Genomic DNA, 23,737 nt, shown 5'->3' on the forward strand with positions numbered 1-23,737 from the left:
TCTATCATCACTCTTATCCATGAAAGAGAAGCAGCAGCAGGGAGAGAGCGAGGGAGAGACTCACCTCCACCTCTCCCTAACCCATCCACCCACCCCGCGTCCATCCCAGACTCACCTCCACCTCTCCCTAAAGGCTCATTCATAGTCTGGATTTTCGGTGGTGAGGTGATCACAGCTCCGGTGGTGAGCTGACCACCGCCCCGGTGGTGAGGTGACCACCGCCCCGGTGGTGAGGTGACCACCGCTCCGGTGGTGAGCTGACCACCGCTCCGGTGGTGAGGTGACCACCGGAGCTGAAATAACGTTGAGCGGTGGTGAGTAAAAACAGAGAGAAGGGCTGGAGCGGTGGCGGGGGTTTGCTCTTCACCACGGCTCGTGACGTCATGTTGTAGTTCGGTGGTCACCTCACCACCGAAAATCCAGACTATGAATAGGCCTTAACCCATCCACCCACCCTGCGTCCATCCCAGACTCCTCCACCTCTCCCTAACCCATCCACCCACCCTGCGTCCATCCCATCCGAGCCTCACCTCCACCTCTCCCGGGGAGAACACGCTGAGGATGAGGTAGAGCCAGATGTAGGCGAAGATGCTCCAGGCGGCCGTGACGAAGAAGACGCGCAGGTGCTTGATCTTGCGCACCTCGCCGTCGGGCACGACGTAGACGCACAGCGCGATGATGACGAACATGTTGAAGGCGGCGCTGCCCACGATGGTGGACGGGCCCAGGGAGCCCGCCTCGAAGTTGTGACCGCACACCTGCGGCGAGACGAGAAGAGCACAAGGTTAAAGGTTAAAGCAGATAGAACTAATAATATATCAACTTCTTTTACGACTATTTTTTTCTTTTTGATTTGGTATTCAGACAGAATTGATGGATTGATTGATTTATTAACAGTTTGCAGAATTACAGTACACTTCAAGTACAACTCAATATGCAAACTGTTAACTGAGAGTGGACGACAACATAAAGCCTTACACTTGTTTACAATAAGGCCCACCATTTTCAATTCATCAGCAATGTGTCAGGATGTAATCCAAGTAGGACCCAAATGCGAGGAAGTCAGAATCAAGTGGACTGTTTATTTTAGCAGGAGAGCAACACCATGCATCAAACAAACAGGCTTGGAACTCAGGATACAAGACAATAATCCAACAGAGAACACAACCAAACACAGGGCTTACATAGACACAAGATTAACAGGACACAGGTGAACTCAAATCAAATCAACACAAGGATTGGCTGGGGAAAACAAGACACAGGTGAAACAACGAACCAAAAATCAGGGAAGGTGAGACAAGGCATGAAACAACTACAAAGGAAAACAGGAAACACAAGGCATCACTTCAAAATAAGATTCAAGAACACCATAGCATAACTTCAGAATAAATTTCAAGAACAACAAAAACAACACACGGAAGGCAGATCCTGACTGAATGTGTTAAACGCTCCCCCAAAAAAATTAGTCTCTGTGACTAATCACAAAGACCAACCAACTTGTCCTACCTTTAATATAACTAGAAATATACAGTATATATTATGGGAACAACTAAGGGTTCAATTATTAGATTACAAAATTGAGATTAATTTGGTTTAAAATTAGGCAGGAAAACAGGAACCGGTTCAACCCTGGTGGGAAACGGGGCCTCCAGAGTGTACAGATGGACGTCATCGCCCTTTTAATTTAATGACAGAAGTGCAGGAATATTCTAATAAATAACGGTGGTGCATGCCAGAAACAGTCTAATAATATAATATCACCGTGGAGTAAACAGGATGTAGATCAGCCAAGGCAAATTAAATGAATGACAAACACGATTATCTTTTTGGGAAGAAAGTGACTCAGACTGGTGTCGAGTGGGCACCGTGCCAACTTGGATAGCAGGCGACAACATGAAGACACTCTTGAGAAGCACAATGACACTAGACTGTAGGCTACAGCAGGCTGTCGTCTTCGTCAATATCACTTTTGTTAATTGAATGTGAGTGAATTGTTGTCCATGGTTGTCCCCTAATGTCCTCAGACAAAGCCCTCCTAGAGACCCCCACAGCCCATCTTATCACAAAAGGTGGCAGGGCATTTGCAATCCGGGCTCCCAAATTATGGAACTCCCTACCTACAGTATTAATTTAAGACTTGCAAAATCTGTGTCATGTTTTAATCCCTTCTAAAAACCCACCTTTACGTTACCTTTTGCATACCTTATTCTATCTTGTGTGTGTATGCTTTCATGTTGTCCTTGCTGTCATTCAATGATATCTTGTTGTAGCTGTAACTATGTTGTTGTTTTTTACCCTGTTATGTAAAGCACTTTGTGACTATAATGTCTTGAAATGTGCTATATAAATAAATTAATTATCATTCATTAATGTGGGGACTAGACTCAACCAACATCAATGGTGACCTGTACTTGAGAGTTTTGACAGCAGATTTTGAATAATTAGTTCTAGCAATATCTCAGTCATCTGAAATGTTTTAGTGTTTAATCTAGTTTTAGTCGACATACGATTTTAGTCAACTAAATCTACAGTTGATTTCGTCGATTAAAATGTACCGGTATGTTGACGGACCTTGATGGCGTCGTATAATGGCTGGTTTTACAACATGGTTGCATGAAATTACTGCTGTATATTTGTATGCCAATAAATGCCAAAAAGTCCCAGGCCGACCCTCATAATAACCAAATTCTAGCCGATTACATGAGATACAGTAACACAGCACTTTTGTCGGAAGGGGGGGGCAGCACAAATAATATGCGAGTAGGGCAACCAAATAGTCAGCGACGTCCCTGCACAGTCTAGAGTGTACTGTACCTCTATGACTGACAGCAGTATCTCTAATACTGTACATACTGTACCTCTATGACTGACAGCAGTATCTCTAATACTGTACATACTGTACCTCTATGACTGGCAGCAGTATCTCCTGTACTGTACACACTGTACCTCTATGACTGGCAGCAGTATCTCTAATACTGTACACACTGTACCTCTATGACTGACAGCAGTATCTCCTGTACTGTACATTACTGTACCTCTATGACTGACAGCAGTATCTCCTGTACTGTACATTACTGTACCTCTATGACTGGCAGCAGTATCTCCTGTACTGTAAATACTGTACCTCTATGACTGACAGCAGTATCTCTAATACTGTACATACTGTACCTCTATGACTGACAGCAGTATCTCTAATACTGTACATACTGTACCTCTATGACTGGCAGCAGTATCTCTAATACTGTACATACTGTACCTCTATGACTGACAGCAGTATCTCCTGTACTGTACCTCTATGACTGACAGCAGTATCTCCTGTACTGTACCTCTATGACTGACAGCAGTATCTCCTGTACTGTACAAACTGTACCTCTATGACTGACAGCAGTATCTCTAATACTGTACATACTGTACCTCTATGACTGACAGCAGTATCTCGGGGGCGGAGGATCCCAGAGCCATGAGCGTGAGGTTAGACACCGTCTCGTTCCAGATCCGCACGGTGGCCGTGGTGGTCTCCCCGTTTGGCTTCTTAATGGTGATCTCCTTCTCCTGAGAGGTTATCACCTGGAGGGGAGAGGAGAGGAGAGGAGGACAGTGAGGTTTTAATGGTGATCTCCTTCTCCTGAGAGGTTATCACCTGGAGAGGAGAGGAGAGGAGGACAGTAAGGTAATCACTGTTTGTTTTAATGGTTATCTCCTCCTCCTGGAGAGGAGAGGGAGATCAGTAGTGGAATCACTGTTTGGCCAGATGGTACGATCAATAGAGCTTGGAACTGCTGAGGGGAGGGGAGGGGAGGGGAGGGGAGAGGGTGGAACTGCTGAGGGAAGGAGAGGAGAGGAGAGAAGAGAAGAGAAGAGAAGAGAAGAGGAGAGAAGAGAAGAGGAGAGGAGAGGAGAGGAGAGGAGAGGAGAGGAGAGGAGAGGAGAGGAGAGGAGAGGAGAGGAGAGGAGAGGAGAGGAGAGGAGAGGAGAGGAGAGGAGAGGAGAGGAGAGGAGAGGAGAGGAGAGGAGAGGAGAGGAGAGGAGAGGAGAGGAGAGGAGAGGAGAGGAGAGGAGAGGAGAGGAGAGGAGAGGAGAGGAGAGGAGAGGAGAGGAGAGGAGAGGAGAGGAGAGGAGAGGAGAGGAGAGGAGAGGAGAGAAGAGAAGAGAAGAGAAGAGAAGAGAAGAGAAGAGAAGAGAAGAGAAGAGAAGAGAAGAGAAGAGAAGAGAAGAGAAGAGAAGAGAAGAGAAGAGAAGAGAAGAGAAGAGAGGAGAGGAGAGGAGAAGAGAAGAGAAGAGAAGAGAAGAGAAGAGAAGAGAAGAGAAACAGCCTAACCTACATGCTCACAGCGTGTTGTGTCTATGCTATTTTCTGTGCGTACACATACATACATACATACAGTACAATATTCATGAGGCATATTGGAATGCCGGGGAGAAATGAACTGTGCATTCATTCATTAATTTACCTCGACAGACACACGTTTGACTATACATCTTATATTCCTTCATTGCCATCCCCAGTAAGCAGGAACCGGGGATGGCAATGAAGGTCTGGCATAATATTGTGAAATCCACGATCTCGACCGCGGTCGAAAAATGATGATGATGACATCTTATTATGTGTAATGTCATATTCCGCAAACAGCATAAGTGCAGGTAAAAGTGTTTTTTCTATTAAATCCAGGCTGAAGAAAATATTCCAAGCAAAACGGGGAAAATAAGAGTATGGAGTGAACCGGGGATGGATGTACTGGTTCTCCTTACGGTGCTGTGCTGTGTGTGACAGCTGAATATTTCAGGATCAGTCAAAGTCGGTCTCAATGTTATAATTAAAAAAATGTGTTGAATTTTTCATTTGTTTAAATTATTCCTTTTGTTTTGGATTCATGATTTCATGAAGAGCCGTATAGCTCTTGGATTGTGGTAGCTAGCTTGTATACCAGCAGTATAGCTTGTAGATCAGTAATTGTACTAAACATACTATTACAAACGTGTGTGTGTGTGTGTGTGTGTGTGTGTGTGTGTGTGTGTGTGTGTGTGTGTGTGTGTGTGTGTGTGTGTGCGTGTGCGTGCGTCATACCTCTATAGAAGACATGAAGCGATCTGCTATAATGCTCATGCCCAGAAACATGTAGATGAGGGCTACGAAGTAAACAATGGCTCGCGCCACTTTGTCCCCCACAGAGGGGTTCTGGGGGTTCCAGATGGGCAGTACCACTCCTGGAATGGGGGGGGGGGGGAGACAAGTAAACAAGAGGTCAAGTTATTCCAGTAGGCACATTTTGTCTATGAAACAAATCCTAACAGAATAATGTGTCTCCTAAGATGACAGAGGAGACGATGTATAATTTAACGGCATGCTGAAAATCAATGCCAAATAAATAAATGTTGAATAAAATATGCTGAGGCATCCTCATTTCATAGAGCTTCATATCATACCCCATGAGGAAGACCCATTACTGTGTCGAAACATTTAAAATAATAATAATAGCCTGGGCCGTGGCTCAGTGGTCCAGGCACTTTGGCTGGTAATGCAGTCTGGCAGTGTGCCGCAGGTTCGACTCCCGATCCCGACGGCCTTTACTGCATGTCACTCCCCTATCTCTCTCCCCATTTCCTGTGAGCCTACTGTCTGTGTCTCCATAAAAAATATAAAATAAAGGCAAAAGCCAAAAAAAACCCGTTTAAAATAATAATAATAATAATATAAGTTATAAAGGCTATGCGTGTGATATCATCGTACCCAGAAGTTATGCGGAAATGCCTACTGAGTGGCAGAAAAACGAGATGCTAGAAGATGCGTGAGCTAGATGCTACTGTAGATGCATGAGCTAGATGCTACTGTAGATGCATGAGCTAGATGCTACTGTAGATGCATGTGCATACTCCATCGCATCTTGGTTACAAAACAACCGTCTGTCTCCCCCGCGGTCAGCAGCACTTCGTCCCCATAGGTGTGCGCTACCGTTCCATCGCTTGCCGAGGAGTTTCATACGAACAAGAGTAACCTTTTCTATTTTAAAATGACTATAGTACGCGTTCAGGCTTGAAAATCAAGTCCTTTTCATCGAGCAACAACGCTTGTTTGTGATTGTGTGTAAATTAGCACCTTGTCAAGGGGCCATGAGGGGGCGGCGGGCGGCTTGGCTTTAAGTGTGTTGATTACACAGACCTAACTAGATGTCACGCAGGGCGCAGGCGTGCTCATTGGCTCGCGTGTCAACACATGGACCCGACGCAGCGCTTCTGAAGCCAGCCACGTCCTCCATCCAATCCCCCCAGAGAGAGATGACTCAACCAGCTCATCAAACAACACTCAATATGGAGATTCTGTCCCCTCTAATCACTGGTGGAAAGCCAAGGTAACTAGGTACATTTACTCAAGTATACTGTACTTAAGTACAATTTTGAGATGACTTTTCATTTATTCTTTTTTACTTCTACTCCACTACATCTCAGAGGCAAACATTGTACTTTTATAATCCACTACATTTATTTTGAAAACAACATGTAGTTTCTTTGTAGATTTGGATTATTTTTACGAGACATAATTATATTACATATACCCTTTGGGTGTTTTTTCAACCGAGGATCATATTTTAGGTTGTTTTATTAGGTTGTTATTAGAGAAAGTAAAAGAGACCTCACTATAATGATCATTATAAGATGAGTCAGTCTCATCAGTCTGATCAAAGCTCACAAGACGCGCCACGATGTAGTTGTGCTATGTTTTAGAAAGGAGGGATTTATAAATATTGAGCTAATAACTAAATTATGAACTAAATTGGATCGTTTGGAACACGGGTTATATTTTCCCATTTCCAGCAAACCAAAGTACGTAACAGCTTTGGACATGATAAGTTTCCACCCGACAGCAACAATTCTAAGTGGAAAACGACTGTTGGTAATCAGTGAAATGAGCTCATGTAGCGTCATGCACGAGTCAAGTGTCATGTTAAATAAAGATTTAGTGTTACACTAATGCTCCACAGATATATTAATGGGTGTGTGATTGCTATAACGGTACACAGCGCTACTGGAGGGCACTATTCTATTTTTAAAATGTCTTTCTGTATCTCATGAGCAATGTGTCACTGCTGGGCGGAAATTAACCTCCTATGTACAATTTTGGGGATTACTTTTGATTGCTGTTTTCTTTGTGGGGGTGCACACACCGAAGGTCCGAAGCGCGGGGACAGTGTGATGGTCCGACATGCGCCGCTCCCGTGCTTGCGGTTATGGTTAGGTTAGGGACTGAGGTTTCGGATCAATTGTATGCCTATGTCTATTGTATGAACTAAAGCCTGTACCATTCTTTCTGACTGTCATCTGGGGATGCGAATCTCCTTCAAAACCGCTCTCAAAGGGCACCTACGGACGGCTGCAATTCGAAACTGGCCTCCGGAAAATCTGAATCCCCCCCACCCCCTTTTTCCCCTCACTGTATATGTTTCTTTTCCCTTTTTACCTCCTTTATGATGAACTCCTGTTCTGTTCTTTGACTATAGAAGTGTGTATTTGTACGTCTCTAAATGTTTTGATGAATTGAACAAGGTGGACCCTGTTGTAAACAAGTGTAACTCTTAATTGGGTCGTCCACTCACAGTTAACAGTCTTTGTATTGAGTTTGTGGTTGAAATGTACTGTGATTCTGCAAACTGTTAATAGATATTTCAATCAATCAATAAAAAAACGAATCTTGTGGGAACCCCGACCCACAGGTTGAGAACCACTGGTCTATCAGCGCTCCGTTCGTTGTTCCTGCTGCTGCTTCCACATGTGATCACATGACGAGAAGTGACGTGAGGCGCTGCGTTTGTTCGTGCAAGTCTGATAATCTCAATAGAATCCCGTAGTGCGTTTGAATACACAAATCTTGCTGTGTGTGCATGTTTATAAGAGATTATCCTAAAATAATCTCATAAATGTATCCTGTAGTGTGTGACGCTGGCATCTGATTTGAACAAATCCTGTAATCTGAGGCTGAGCCCATGGTAAACTGTAGCTGTGATACATGTGGAGAATGACATCTATTAAAACCAGTGTCTCAAAGTGGTTTGTTTATATAGCATGCCCGCCATTCTTATCAAAGTCACGCTCACTCACAGCGAGGCCTTAATAACACCCACCTTCTTGACAGGGGTCCCCGGTGGCCGTACAGTTCTTCTTGACAGCCTCGGCCGGCGCGGCGCCCGCTCGCACCCCCCCGGGGAGGCACAGGAACACCAGCGAGGAGAGGAGGAGGACCAACAGGAAGGAGGAGGAGGAGGGATGGCGGAGGCGACGGTGGGAGCTCAAGGCGAGGAGGGGCGGAGCCTCTGCCATGGCTGCCGGAGCTCCGTGCGGCGATTTGAAGGAGAACAATAACGTCTAGGACTGGACTCTGGCTACGGCCGACTGGGTCAGGTCACGTCAACACGGCCCGGGATTCAGCTGAGAAAGAGAGAGAGAGACAACAATAATATCATTAATAGTGATACATTGCAATATTATCGGTAGCATATCGATATCGGCCGATATTTCATGAAAGATGCAATATCGGTATCGAACCAATATCAAAATAATTCAGATATTTTTGGATCAATATTGACTGATATTTTTGGACTGATATTTCACCGATATTTCACAGTCACGATATTTCACAGTCACGGTCACAATAATGTGACCGTTAATTAATTCGAAAAAAAATAATATAATCTCAATATCCTGCCACACTAATAGCCAGCGCAACACCCCATCCTTTGTCCGCCTTCTCCTACCAAACCACACCGTTTGCACACATCTCACCATGCACCAACACCAACAGCTTTTCAGCAATGAGTTTGTTTTGGCATCTCCAGCACCCACAAGTAGCATACTGTATTTGCAGACGGGACGTTACAAACATTTCTTAATTATTATTGTAAATAAACAGGGACAAACAGACAGCTTTACACCATTACATTAGTTTCACATTCCAAAAACAAAACGCTGCCACTGCAAATGTAATGCCTCAACTCCTATACATTCACAAGTGCTTATCAGGCAGTGATGATTTCGTTGACTAAAACTAAGACGAAAAATGTTCGTCGACTACCTTTTTACACTGACTGAAATGGAAACAAAAATAAAACTAAGCTACGATGACTAAAACTAAATATACTGACAATTTCGTCAACAACATTTTACACTTGGTTGCATGCTGAAAATAGCAGATCTACAAGCTCACAACAATCAGTCATTACGACGGCATCAAGGCCTGCCAAAATTAATTTTAGTCGACTAAATCAACTGTAGATTTAGTCGACTAAAATCTTATGATATTTAGTCGACTGAAACTAGACACTAAAACCTTCCCGGTGACTAAAATGTGACTAAAACTATATTCAAGAGACTATGACTAAAACTAAAATCAACCAGAATCAGCCAAAAACAACACTGCTGGCAAGGCAGAGGTGTATTCTCCATTTGGCCAGCCGGGCTGGGCCGTATGTGGCCCATGTCTATTTAGAGCTTGCCCATGAGTCTAACTTCTTAAAAACGGAATAAAGAAAGAAAAACAACAAAGATAGCTTACATTGGCATCCCTCCACCTGGCCTGTGCATGCACATTTATGTTAGTAGAGAACCACAGCAAGCCGCTTTGGTTTTAAATGGTCAACCCATTGGCACAGTGGCAAAGCCGTTCTCACCTATTGGCGATGTTGCGAGATACTTTATTCCACGCTATATATATATGCGCCTGTGGAAAGGTAGTCTGACTGTAGATAGATTGAAGGGCTGTTGCCGGTGTAATATACTTAATATAACGTGTAAATTAAGGTACAAAGGTCAACGAGCACACTACTTTTATTTATTGTCTGGCAATCTGGGAAGGTCTTGATTCATTGTCTGGTGACTGACTGCCAAACTCCTTGACATCCTCATGACAATAAACCTGGGGTGACAGGGCAGTCTCAGGTCCCGTCGCCAACTTATTGTAAGTTATGGAACTCACTCCCAGCTCAGCCTCAGACCAAAGATGCCCCCACCCTCGGCACGTTTAAAACCACTGTGTACCTCTAGGCTATTTAAAACAGCATCACACCAATCTCGCCACTTATTTCCGCACAACATTTGGCAGTCAAAGAGATTTGTAGTGAAAACAGGGTATGACTAAGAAAGATGCAAACTCGGTACGTTTGCTCTTGGCATCAATTTAAGAGGAACGACATTCAAGAATCAATTACCACTTCAATGAAAAATGGAGTGGGATTTGTGCTGTGGGGTAGACAAAACAATTCGATACATATAAGTCAGCATAAAAACTAAATAAACGAAACAAGTGTTTGGTGCATTAACAAGTAGTTATAAAGACCCCATGGCTGCCTCAGGATTATGTGCAATTACGGAAATGAGCAATTCTGCTTTTTGTAACCCGGGACAAAATGTACATTATCTATTAATGCATGAGACGATGATTATTATCAGACGCATCATTAGGATGAGAAAAAGAGAGAGCCGCCGGTGCCTCAAAACGTTACCACCGAATAATGTCTTTTTGAGAACGGGAGTTTCTCAAAAAGCAAAGAAATATTCAAAAAGTAGCAGAAATTGCAGCTTATACAATGCATTGTAGATCAGCGTATTTCTGCTAGTTTGACATTTTTTTGGTCAGTGATTTGATTTCTTTGTAAGTATATATTATTCAAGTTATTGGTTATTATCTGCCCTGTGCATTCTGTGATTATGAAGCCTAGTAAAAACCAAAGAGAAATTACATTTGTATTCTGTTCCTTTGTTCAATGCCAAAAAACACAATTCTAATTGTTAATCACAATAATTTATGTGACAATAATTATGAATCGTCAACTTTGCAATTTGTAATGGTGACTGACAGCACTAACACACTGGTGTGCAGACTTTGAATCATTTTAGTCGCTAGGCAGAATCTAAACCAAAGATAACGTATTTCTGGCAAATTCTGTGCCCAGAATGTGGGGCTCGAGTGGTACAGTAGCAAGTCAATCCAGCTCCAAGAAGTTGCTGACCCTGCCTTAGCAATATGCACACATAAGCAAGCACACGCACACACACACACACACACACACACACACACACACACACACACACACACACACACACACACACACACACACACACACACACACACACACACACACACACACACACACACACACACACACACACACACACACACACACACACACACACACCCATTTAACCTTCTTTAAGAATATGCTGACCCTATCTTGACATGATGCATGCCGTGACCACACATCTGCACGCATACAGATGAACACACACACACACACACACACACACACACACACACAGTCTGGCCAACAACCGACTGTCGAGGCGAGGCTACCCTCCCTCTCTCTCTCTCTCTCTCTCTCATACATATTAAGAACAAATAATATAAGCAAGACAAGGAAAAACATAAGAAAAATGACATTGATCTATTCATTGTAGCAGACTTACTACTGTATATTGTTCATCTATTTTGTGGCAGGCTGATACATATTCTGCCTGGATAGAGTCAAACTGTATCCTGTATCCGTTTTTGTTATTTCTGTGAATCTAGGGTAGTATTCTTCTCTAAAGTCACGTCTCTCTCTCTCCCTCTCTCTCTCTCAATACTGCAAGTCAATTTGAGTCAGTAAAAGTAGGCTACAAAACTGATGTTAGGGGACTTATGTCGGGGGGTCCCCAGCTAAAGTATAGTTATCACATTCATTTTCACCACTTTATCCAATAATACGTTGGAAAATGGCAAATATACATAAATACATACTGTATCAATTTGGGGCATCATTGGCTCCAAACTCCCTGTGCAACCTTTCCCTCTCTGTTAATTCCTGCATGCTCTTTCTGTATCTCTTCCTACACTAAGTACCCCCTTCTCCTCCCCAGAGGTTTCAAGTCTCTCGTTCTTAAAATAGATAGTGTTTTAGTTTTTCATTATTCTTCTGGGCTGTTAGCGCGCGGCTCACTGAGCAGGGATAATCCCCCCTAGTGCCTCTCTGTGACATACGGCAGCATGCCTGCACAACACAACCCACCTGGGGACGCCATCTAAACCCAACTCAACCCACTAAACCCAACACAACCCACCTGGGGACGCCATCTAAACCCAACTCAACCCACTAAACCCAACACAACCCACCTGGGGACGCCATCTAAACCCAACTCAACCCACTAAACCCAACACAACCCACCTGGGGACGCCATCTAAACCCAACTCAACCCACTAAACCCAACACAACCCACCTGGGGACGCCATCTAAACCCAACACAACCCACTAAACCCAACACAACCCACCTGGGGACGCCATCTAAACCCAACTCAACCCACTAAACCCAACACAACCCACCTGGGGACGCCATCTAAACCCAACACAACCCACTAAACCCAACACAACCCACCTGGGGACGCCATCTAAACCCAACTCAACCCACTAAACCCAACACAACCCACCTGGGGACGCCATCTAAACCCAACTCAACCCACTAAACCCAACACAACCCACCTGGGGACGCCATCTAAACCCAACTCAACCCACTAAACCCAACACAACCCACCTGGGGACGCCATCTAAACCCAACTCAACCCACTAAACCCAACACAACCCACCTGGGGACGCCATCTAAACCCAACTCAACCCACTAAACCCAACACAACCCACCTGGGGACGCCATCTAAACCCAACTCAACCCACTAAACCCAACACAACCCACCTGGGGACGCCATCTAAACCCAACTCAACCCACTAAACCCAACACAACCCACCTGGGGACGCCATCTAAACCCAACTCAACCCACTAAACCCAACACAACCCACCTGGGGACGCCATCTAAACCCAACTCAACCCACTAAACCCAACACAACCCACCTGGGGACGCCATGTAAACCACCGCCACGTGCCTTCACTTCACTGTGAAGTGTCTGCCTTGCACCACATTCACTGTTAATAATAATGTTGATGCCAATAGTTTTGTACGCGTACTCAAATACATTTCGATTACAGGACTTTTACTTGCAACAGAGTATTTCAGGCTACTTACTTACTTACAGGTAAGTGAAAAATGTGAGTACTTTGTGGATGTCTGGCTGCACAGAGGAGCGTCTCATATGAGAGAGAGAGAGAGAGAGAGAGAGAGACACACACACACACACATCCTGACATCCTCACGCTCTGCATGACCACACACACACACACACCCCAGTTATGACATTTCATTTCGCCTGACATTGATGCTCGTGTCACACACACACACACACACACACACACACACACACACACACACACACACACTAACACACCTTGTGTGAGCAGTATAGTTGCAGAGCTGACTCTAGCAGTCTTCCAGGGCTGTGCTGATCAACAACCGACTGTCGAGACGAGGCTACCCTCTCTCTCCCTCTCTCTCTCTCTCTCTCTCTCTCTCTCTGAGACCGATTCGATACCGCTATGGGATTTTTAAGGCCGATTTCCATGCGCTATATACCTATTTATACCGTGCATCAAGTTACCCTTCTCTATAGCTACAAACTAGAAAGACTTACCTTCACAGAGATTTCTCTGTCTAGGCGAGTCTACCCTCTCTCTCTCGGCCACTTCCTCAAAGCCAGGTAGACATGAGTGAGTGTTCTCTTCACAACGAGGGTGTGAAAGAGGTTAAAGGGAGAGACAAAAACACACATTCACACACCCACAGTATAGGGTTCACAAATGTGCACATTACGCACGCACGCACGCACGCACACACACACACAACAGTGCAGAGCACTGTCCCTCTCTTTTTGTCTCTCTTTCTATCTCTCTCTCACATTGTGGTGAAACTTGAGACGTCTGTGCGTGCGTGCGTGCAACGTAGCGTCAACTTCGGGAGTGAAGTGAGACTGAAGGCTGAAGCTCCCCTCCTCCCCCTGGTCATTTTGTCACGTATAGTAGGCACTAGGCACACACCTTTACGGTGTTCACAGAACAGGTATTCAGATGCTAATACGGTGGCTTTGTTCCAGTGACCGCACGGTTCATTCACACTCCATCTCCTAGACTAGAGCAACACAACACTAACACGTGTGGTATATATTAAAATACCATACAGGAGAGAAAATGTGCGCGGCCGACAGACGAGATGATGTTCCATGATGTTGTTTTATTCAGAGTACAGCAGAGCATAAGCTCACCTCCGACGGCCTCACGCCGCCGGGGAGAAAGACCATGTTACACTCAAAGTATACGGTATTAAGTACAGTTTCACAAACTGAGGTGAGAAATGTATAGGCGTGTTCACTGTTCCTCTGAAGACCCAATTGATCAACCATATGCTGCTCCCAGCTATCAACACCAATTATATTGTTGCACAAATTGCAGCAGGAACAGACAGCAAACTGTAAAACAAACCATCGACACCCTAGCTGACTTTGAATAACAAAGGCAGCTGGCCTTGGAGCAGGCCTTGGTTAATTAAGCCAGACAGACATACTGAATCAAGAAGCTGAGATATTGTATAGATTAATTATTGGTTCCCAGAAACCACACACGGTCAGCGGAGAGGCTGTCTGTCTGTCTGTCTGTCTGTGTGTCTGTCTGTGTACCGTCTGTCTGTCTGTCTGTGTACCGTCGGCCCGTCTGTAAAGGAGAGGCTGCTGTCTGTCTGTCTGTCTGTGTACCGTCGGCCCGTCTGTAAAGGAGAGGCTGCTGTCTGTCTGTCTGTGCACCGTCACGTCTGTAAAGGAGAGGCTGCTGTCTGTCTGTCTGTGTACCGTCACGTCTGTAAAGGAGAGGCTGCTGTCTGTCTGTCTGTGTACCGTCGGCCCGTCTGTAAAGAGCCATGAGCCGGGAGGGGAGGGGAGGGGAGGGGAGGGGAGTCCACACTGACTTGAGACTTGACAAACAAAACAGAGCCACATCTCAGCCAAAATATCCCCAAAACAATGTCCGGGGGGGAACAGAACTCTTCCTTTTCCTCAGACTATACTTTTACCTTAGTTAAAAGGTATACAGGCCTAAAAGATGCAGTGGCTGTATAATTGGGTCAAGGATCTTGCTTTCGTGAGCAATGCGGTGTACGAGAGTTGGTTAATACATTGGTCAAATCATGACATTGTTAGACCATCTGGGGGAAATATATAAATAAATCTGCGTCGTCACCAGGGGGCGGGGCACCCGCTGCCGTTATAGGAACCTTCCGCCACTGCGTGCGCGCATGCGGGGACAGAATAAAGGGGGAGGCGAGGGAAGGGGGGCTGAGTGAGAGAGGAGTGTCACATCATCATCTGTCCCCAACCACGCCTAGGGGACGAGGGATGTTTGTGATGATAAACAATTTACCTTCACTCACTGCACGCGCACGCACGAGCGCACACACGCGCACACGCACACACACACACACACACACACACACACACACACACACACACACACAGCAGCAGCATGTCCGCTGTGACGTGTGTGTGTGTGTGTGTGTGTGTGTGTGTGTGTATTCAGTCGTATAATCCTCCCGACGACTCTGTAAATGTCAATATTTGAAGTCACGCTTTATGGTGTGATCAAAGATCAGGGCCTGAACGATCGTCTCTCACTGTGGATCGCTGATTATGTGCTCAAGACATGTTGTCAATAGTGGGCTCATCTATTCTGCAGCACAGCACACAGCATGTTCTCAGACAGGCAAAGGACGCCCAGATTAATCATTTTGTCTCCCACGGATCTGAAAACAAATTTGGGCCAGGAGCCGCCATACAAGATTGTGTTGTTAAATGTAAAAGAAAATAAAAAATGAAAAATAAATGAAAGAAAAAGAAAGGGGATGTGATCCTCCGCCGTGATCCCAGCGACACCCGCCCCTCTAGACCAGAAATCACACTGGATGGACCATGCAGGCTATAAGAATACACTATATGGACCAGTGGTTCCTAAAAGGTATAGATTGTGATCTACCAGTAGATCACATGACATGACCTAATATTGTTTTAAAGAAAAAAGGCCACTTGAATTAAGTATACTGTACATAAAATGCTATGTAAATTATACATAAGTTTAGTGTTGAGGCTATAGCACATAATATTACACCTGAAGCTGCCACACAGACGAGACAAAAATAAGATAGTGATCACTACGAGTAGAGATGTAATTACACTGTGGTTGATAGTGTATTAAAGCTTGATGTGTATCCAGGAGTGAGAATATTCATAGCATATTGTTTATGAAAGTTATTTCTAAAACATGATTCATCACCTGGGGAGAGAGTCTGAGACCGACTACTGTTGAGACATGCACGCGCATAGTCGCCTACGCACAATCCCACACACACACACACACACACGCTGCACACAAAAGCGGGCGCGCGCACACGCACACACACACACACACACACACACACACACACACACACACACACACACACACACACACACACACACACACACACACACACACACACACACACACACACACACACACACACACACACACACACACACACACACACACACACACACACACACACACACACTTCTTTCCATCGGCGTCTCTCACTTTGGCTGAGAATAGGTGTGATTTTCAAACTTCACATTTGTGAAATCACACCCAGTAGGCCTGCTAAGACTGCATGTGCTGAATGGTGTGTGCAGATAAGCCAGTATAAGCCAGTATGTGTCAGCGTCAGACCTGTAGTCAGTCTGCCGTTCAGAAATGTTCCAAATTGTATTAATAATAAAATAAAATAAAATAAAACAGCCACATCCACAAGGTCACAACTTTGTTGGCTTGCAGATTGGCTATATTTTGGCTGCGGAACTAGTCCATACCATGAAGCGCAAACAATGAGCAACCGTGTCAGGAGAAATAAAGTAATAGGTCAGTGGTTTTTCAAAGTGGGGTCAACAGTTTGCACGAGTGACGTCGTGTTGTAGTCGAGTCCACCTGAAGCGAGTCAGAGTCCAGACCGAGTCCAAGGGAGGGCGAGACCGAGTCAAGACGACTGAGTGTGGGATGGGGGTCGAGTCCGAGTCAAGACCGAGACTGACAGGAGGCAAGTCCGAGTTGAGACAGAGACCAGATTCTTTCCTCTCAGGTACAGAAAACACAGTGAGAGCAGGCAGGCGCGTCACGCTCCGTTACTTCACCAGATATAATGTCTATAAGCGCCAGACAGCTCTCTGACAATGTTAACGTGAATAATATGGATAATAATAATAATAATTTATTTATTTCACTGCATTGTATAGAGTCGTGACTCGAGTGGACTCAGTCAAGACCGAGTCAAAAACCCATTCTGACCTGAGATCAGATTCTAAAAATGTCTTCTACATCCTGACAGTTTTCTGAAAAAGCTATGTTTCTATATGTCAGTCGTTCGAGTTTTCAAAAATAACAGACCTACAAGCTCGTAGCGCGCCACTCGATGACCTTCGGCCCATATAGAGGCCTGAGTCAACCTTGTTGTCGACGCCAACTGACTTATTAATGTGACATGTGTACGGTAGAGTACAGTATACGGTACAGTACATGAGTAACATGACGCATCACAGTGTTACGCAAAGCATACGCCGCTTACTGTACAGTGAGTGGGCTTGGGGTTGTGTATGTGCACGTGTGTGTGTGTGTGTGTGTGTGGGGGGGGTTATCTGTGTGTTTTGTAGCCTGCTTGGTGCTCTCTGTGTACTGTATTCTTGGCCGCCTATGCGTGCGTGCATGCGTGCGTGCGTGCATGCGTGCATGCGTGCGTGCGTGCGTGCGTGTCCGTGCATGTGGCCAGTGTGTGATGAATGAGTCAGCCAGCAGATCAATGACACTGAGTGACTGGATCGCTGACCCCCCACACGCACACACACACACGTGCACGCACTTACGCACACGTGCGCGCACACACACACCCAGAGGCATGCCCATATCCCAGCCTTTATAACGCTGCATTCATCCATGCAGCAGATAATGATCCTCCTCATTTCTTTCTTGACTCTGCAGGCAACTTTAGATGTCACTGTTGTTGTTGTTGGGGGGGGGCTCTATCTGCAGGCATACTGAACAGCATGTCACAGTGTGTGAATCACTGGGAGAGAGAGAGAGAGAGAGAGAGAGAGAGAGAGAGAGAGAGAGAGAGAGAGAGATGTGCAAACACAGCAGCGAGAGATTTGTGAGCTGCTGTGTGACCTTAAGGAATACAAACCATATGTATATACAAAAATAAATCACAAAGAGAATAGCAGTTCATCGTGATCTCCCACTGTGCACAACACTCCCTCTATTACCCACTGTGCACAACACTCCCTCTATTGCCCACTGTGCACAACACTCCCTCTATTGCCCACTGTGCACAACACTCCCTCTATTGCCCACTGTGCACAACACTCCCTCTATTGCCCACTGTGCACAACACTCCCTCTATTGCCCACTGTGCACAACACTCCCTCTATTGCCCACTGTGCACAACACTCCCTCTATTGCCCACTGTGCACAACACTCCCTCTATTGCCCACTGTGCACAACACTCCCTCTATTGCCCACTGTGCACAACACTCCCTCTATTGCCCACTGTGCACAACACTCCCTCTATTGCCCACTGTGCACAACACTCCCTCTATTGCCCACTGTGCACAACACTCCCTCTATTGCCCACTGTGCACAACACTCCCTCTATTGCCCACTGTGCACAACACTCCCTCTATTGCCCACTGTGCACAACACTCCCTCTATTGCCCACTGTGCACAACACTCCCTCTATTGCCCACTGTGCACACGCAGAAACCCTCCAGGTTCCACCATTTTATAATAAGAATGTTCTACCCTCATTATGACCTCCTGAGCACCGGGTCCACACACAGCCCACCTCCTGAGCACCGGGTCCACACACAGCCCACCTCCTGAGCACCGGGTCCACACACAGCCCACCTCCTGAGCACCGGGACCACACAGCACACCTCCTGAGCACCGGGTCCACATGCACAGCCCACCTCCTGAGCACCGGGTCCAACACAGCCCACCTCCTGAGCACCGGGTCCACACACAGCCCACCTCCTGAGCACCGGGTCCATACAGCCCACCTCCTGAGCACCGGGACCACACAGCACACCTCCTGAGCACCGGGTCCACATGCACAGCCCACCTCCTGAGCACCGGGTCCAACACAGCCCACCTCCTGAGCACCGGGTCCACACACAGCCCACCTCCTGAGCACCGGGTCCATACAGCCCACCTCCTGAGCACCGGGTCCAACACAGCCCACCTCCTGAGCACCGGGTCCACATGCACAGCCCACCTCCTGAGCACCGGGTCCATATACAGCCCACCTCCTGAGCACCGGGTCCATACAGCCCACCTCCTGAGCACCGGGTCCAACACAGCCCACCTCCTGAGCACCGGGTCCACACACAGCCCACCTCCTGAGCACCGGGTCCAACACAGCCCACCTCCTGAGCACCGGGTCCAACACAGCCCACCTCCTGAGCCTTGTTCCTTCGTTCGGCTCAGCCAAACGGCTAGTTTTGTGGGTGCAGATATGACATTGATCGAGTGTATGAACATGTTTTTTTTGCCACTGCAGTGCATTTTGGCCCGAAAATGAAAAGCTCAGAAGAGAAGATCTTCCCCAACCCCATTAACCAGTCTCTCAGTAGATCAAACACTCCTATAGCAACCTGGGACAACTGGACAAAGAAATTAAAGTGTGTTTCTGTCTGAGAACAGAAGAGAAACCCCTCCCTGTGATTAGGATCAATGTGTGCCTTGTATCTGACCATGCATGGACTATCTATCCTCCACTGGAGGTCAGCCGGCCGTTTGTCAGCCCGAGGCTTGTATACTACAGGCAACAGCCTCAGGGCCAAACAACTCAGTACACCTCCACACTTCTGTGGAGAGAGAGAGAGAGAGAGAGAGAGAGAGAGAGAGAGAGAGCAAGAGAGAGAGAGCAAGAGAGAGAGAGAAATTGAGAGAGAGCAAGAGAGAGAGAGAAAGAGAAATTGAGAGAGAGAGAGAGAGAGAGAGATAGAGAAATTGAGAGAGAGAGAGAGAGAGAGAGAGCGGCTCTGCTTTCAATTATTGTTTCAAACAGACTGGATAATAGGAGCTTCCAGCTGGGTCTCAGTGGGAGGTCCAGCAACTGATGTCTGTCGACACCAGGGGTGGAAAGCAGAGCCATAGAGTAACACAGAGTTACGCAAGCGAGCGCAACTCTTCTATTAGAAGAAGTACATTTACTTAAGTACTGCATATACGTACAACATTTATACTTTACCCGAGTATTTCCGTGAAGAGACTTTGTGAGCTTGTTTGAAAACTTCAAATGAGACATTCTGCACGTAAAGAGTACATTTTCGTACTTTAAGTGGGCCTACATTTTGATGCACCAATAATTTTGTACTTTTGTAAGTACATTTGGAATTCCTGACTTTTATTAGTATTTCTATATTGCAGTATTTATACTTTCACTTAAGTGAAACATTTGAGTACTTTTCCCCACCACTGGTCGACACTACATCAGTCTCCAGGGACCTGAATTCTTTACTTCCAGCCTTCCTTCTAGGGAGAGTAAAATTAAACCAAAAGGAGCCGTATAAGGGAGATTGAAAACGCACTGATCTATGGGTACAGTTCAGAAGAAAGTACAGGTCAATATACAAAAACTGCTAGTGAGGATTTACTGTATAACCATGCAGGAAAAGCACTAAGTCTTTCTTTACATCAGACTCCTCCAGTATAATCTATCAACCTACTGGGCTGTATTTTGCGTGTCTTAAGTACCAGGTCTTATTACCAAACTTGAGTAAACTAAAGACCTGGAGGCGTGGTCAATGCTCTTTGGCCACTCAGAATAGCATTGATCACGCCTCCAGGTCTTTAGTTTACTCAAGTTAGGTAATAAGACCTGGTACTTAAGACACGCAAAATACAGCCCACTGTGTCAATCTATGTTTGCTGTCTGGACTTGCATGTTCTCAACCATCTATTACACCAGCAGCTTATATATACGTACAGAGTAAGACGTCATGCTGATATTATGACGTCTAACACGTGTACACGCAACATTCTGCAACATCCGTCACTACACGCTGCGCAAGGCTTACGCTGTGGCTGTGATCGTGAGTGACCTGAGGGGAAGGCTAACAGTGTAACACTGTGATGGTGACCCGAGGGGAAGGCTAACAGTGTAACACTGTGATGGTGACCCGAGGGGAAGGCTAACAGTGTAACACTGTGATGGTGACCCGAGGGGAAGGCTAACAGTGTAACACTGTGATGGTGACCCGAGGGGAAGGCTAACAGTGTACCACTGTGATGGTGACCCAAGGGGAAGGCTAACAGTGTAACACTGTGATGGTGACCCGAGGGGAAGGCTAACAGTGTAACACTGTGATGGTGACCCGAGGGGAAGGCTAACAGTGTAAGCCTTCCGCTCGGGTCACGATCACAGCTATGAAGCGTATGTGGTGTGGATCGGAGCACCGCCGCATCACTGTGTCGGGCTGGGGCGTCGTGGCCATGTCTAACCCACTTTTAACGGGAATCCCTTTTGGTGTTAGCATTATGTTATGCTTTATAGCTATTGAAAAATAGCAGATCTACAAGCTCATAGTGTGCCACCGAGTGGTGCGCTACGAGCTTGTAGGTCTGTTATTTTTTTTTATCGAAGAACCACTGACATAGAAACATAGCTTTTTCAGAGAACTATCAGGATGTAGAAGACATTGTTAGAATCTGATCTCAGGTCAGAATGGGTTAACACAGTTGGACAGCTGGATCCAAGGGGCCGAGCGGAGCTCAGTATCGCCGTCCAATCTGTCTAATTATGCATCTCATCAGCTCCTCACTGCTGCTCAATAGCTGTAATCCCACAACCACTCTCTCTCTCTCTCTCTCTCTGTCAGTTTGTCAGACAACTATACTCTCTCTCTCTCTCTCTCTCTGTCAGTTTGTCAGACAACTATACTCTCTCTTTATAATCTCCTCCTCACAGCAGCCTCTCCCAGATCTCCAGAGCCCTGTGTGTGGACCGGAGGCAAGCCAGCGTATAGCCGCTCTCTCTCTCTCTATCCCCAGGAATAGCTGCTCTCTCCTGGGTCACGTCCACGTAACCACAGCCTGGAGCTTCCAGGGATGGAACCGAGGATCAGTCACGCATTACGCATCGACGTACAGCGAACACACACACACACACATACACGCACGCGTGCGCACACACACACACACACTCAAACGCGTGCACACACACACACACACACACAAGGGAAGGTAATGAAGTTGGTATAGAGCCACATAGATTCAGCTGAAATGCAACAGGGAAAGCCGCGCACACGCACAAGCACACACACGCACACGCACACGCACACGCACACGCACACGCACACGCGCACACACACACACACACACACACACACACACACACACACACACACACACACACACACACACACACAACAAAGCGGAGATCGGTCGTGCTTGCTTCATCTCTGCAAGGCTCTGACTCTCTTCTGCACAATGGGGATAGTGTAGCCTACTACACGACCCAGTGGTTCTGGATCAGAGCCCACTTGAGGGCCCACCCATCTGACCACTCAACTGGGCTGTTTTCAAGTCCCAAATCTGCCATTATTACGATGGCATCAAGTCCTGCCAAAATACATTTTAGTCGACAAAATCAGCTGTACATTTAGTCGAGTATAAAACCTGTGCTCACAATGTGTCGGGCTGCTGTGCATGTGACGCACTGTGAGCTTGTAGATCGGCTATTTCTAAGGATGAAATAGGGATAAACTCTAGCCCCAAACCCCTGACCCTATCCCTGGAGAATGCCACTTCTCACTGACTCACAATGCGTCGCGATTAGACCGGCTATCTTCAAATGGCTGAAATGTATATAGGGCTGAAGTGGTTAGTGTATATTTTGTAATAATCATCAAAGTAACTATAATGTTTTCAAATAATAATTTCAATGCAGTGAAGTAAAAGTAAAAATATTTGCTATTTGAGTAGAAGTAAAAGTACTGGAAATTGTACAAGTTATATACTTTCCACCACTGATGACTTAATGCAGTCTATTATTAACCACTCCATTCATACTGAAGAGTGACAGCACGTTTATATGCCATTAACCCATTCTGACCTGAGATCAGATTCATACGAGGTTTTCACTGGACACACACTGGTCTGATTAACCCATTCTGACCTGAGATCAGATTCTAAAAATGTCAGTCGTTCTTCGATTTTTCAAAAATAGCAGATCTACAAGCTCGTAGCGCGCCACTCGGTGGCGCGCTATGAGCTTGTAGATCTGCTATTTTTCAATAGCTAAAGCATAACATGATGCTATAACACCAAAACGGGTTCCCGGTCAGAATGCGTTAATCACTGTGGTAACCGTACTGTACACACGCTGTTATCACCGGATTCCTTCTGTGTGTGCGTGCATGAGTACATGCGTGCATACGTGCGCCCGCCCGGCAGATGGGAGATTCCTGACGACTGCAGGCCGACAGCACTATATGGATTATAATGGATGATGGATGGGGCTTCAGTCCGTTGGTCGTTTACTTTGTCTAATTACCGAATACTCTAGTGGGGTATGAAACTAGTTAATACTAGTTAATACTCTAGTATTGAAACTAGTATGAAACTAGTTTATACTAGTTAATACTTTAGTATTGAAACTAGTATGAAACTAGTTAATACTAGTTAATACTCTAGTATTGAAACTAGTATGAAAAAGTTCAATATTTGCCTCTGAGATGTAGTGGAGTGGAAGTAATTGGGAAGAAAGAGG

General features: G+C 45.9%; 1 pseudogene across 1 annotated transcript in view; it reads right to left on the reverse strand.

Moving 5' to 3' along the window:
* Window positions 1-23,737, reverse strand: part of LOC308335680 (sodium/calcium exchanger 3-like) — a 146,794-nt pseudogene that overhangs the window by 70,788 nt on the left and 52,269 nt on the right. The window contains exons 3-6 of the transcript XR_013966254.1: window positions 8,115-8,418; window positions 5,066-5,205; window positions 3,415-3,567; window positions 531-758 (exon numbers count right to left, since the gene is read on the reverse strand). The product of XR_013966254.1 is annotated as a sodium/calcium exchanger 3-like (transcript). The remainder of the gene's footprint in view (window positions 1-530; window positions 759-3,414; window positions 3,568-5,065; window positions 5,206-8,114; window positions 8,419-23,737) is intronic.

The sequence above is a fragment of the Protomyctophum bolini genome, assembly GCF_963924005.1.
Source record: "Protomyctophum bolini genome assembly, chromosome: 20".
In the NCBI taxonomy this organism is placed as follows: domain Eukaryota; kingdom Metazoa; phylum Chordata; class Actinopteri; order Myctophiformes; family Myctophidae; genus Protomyctophum; species Protomyctophum bolini.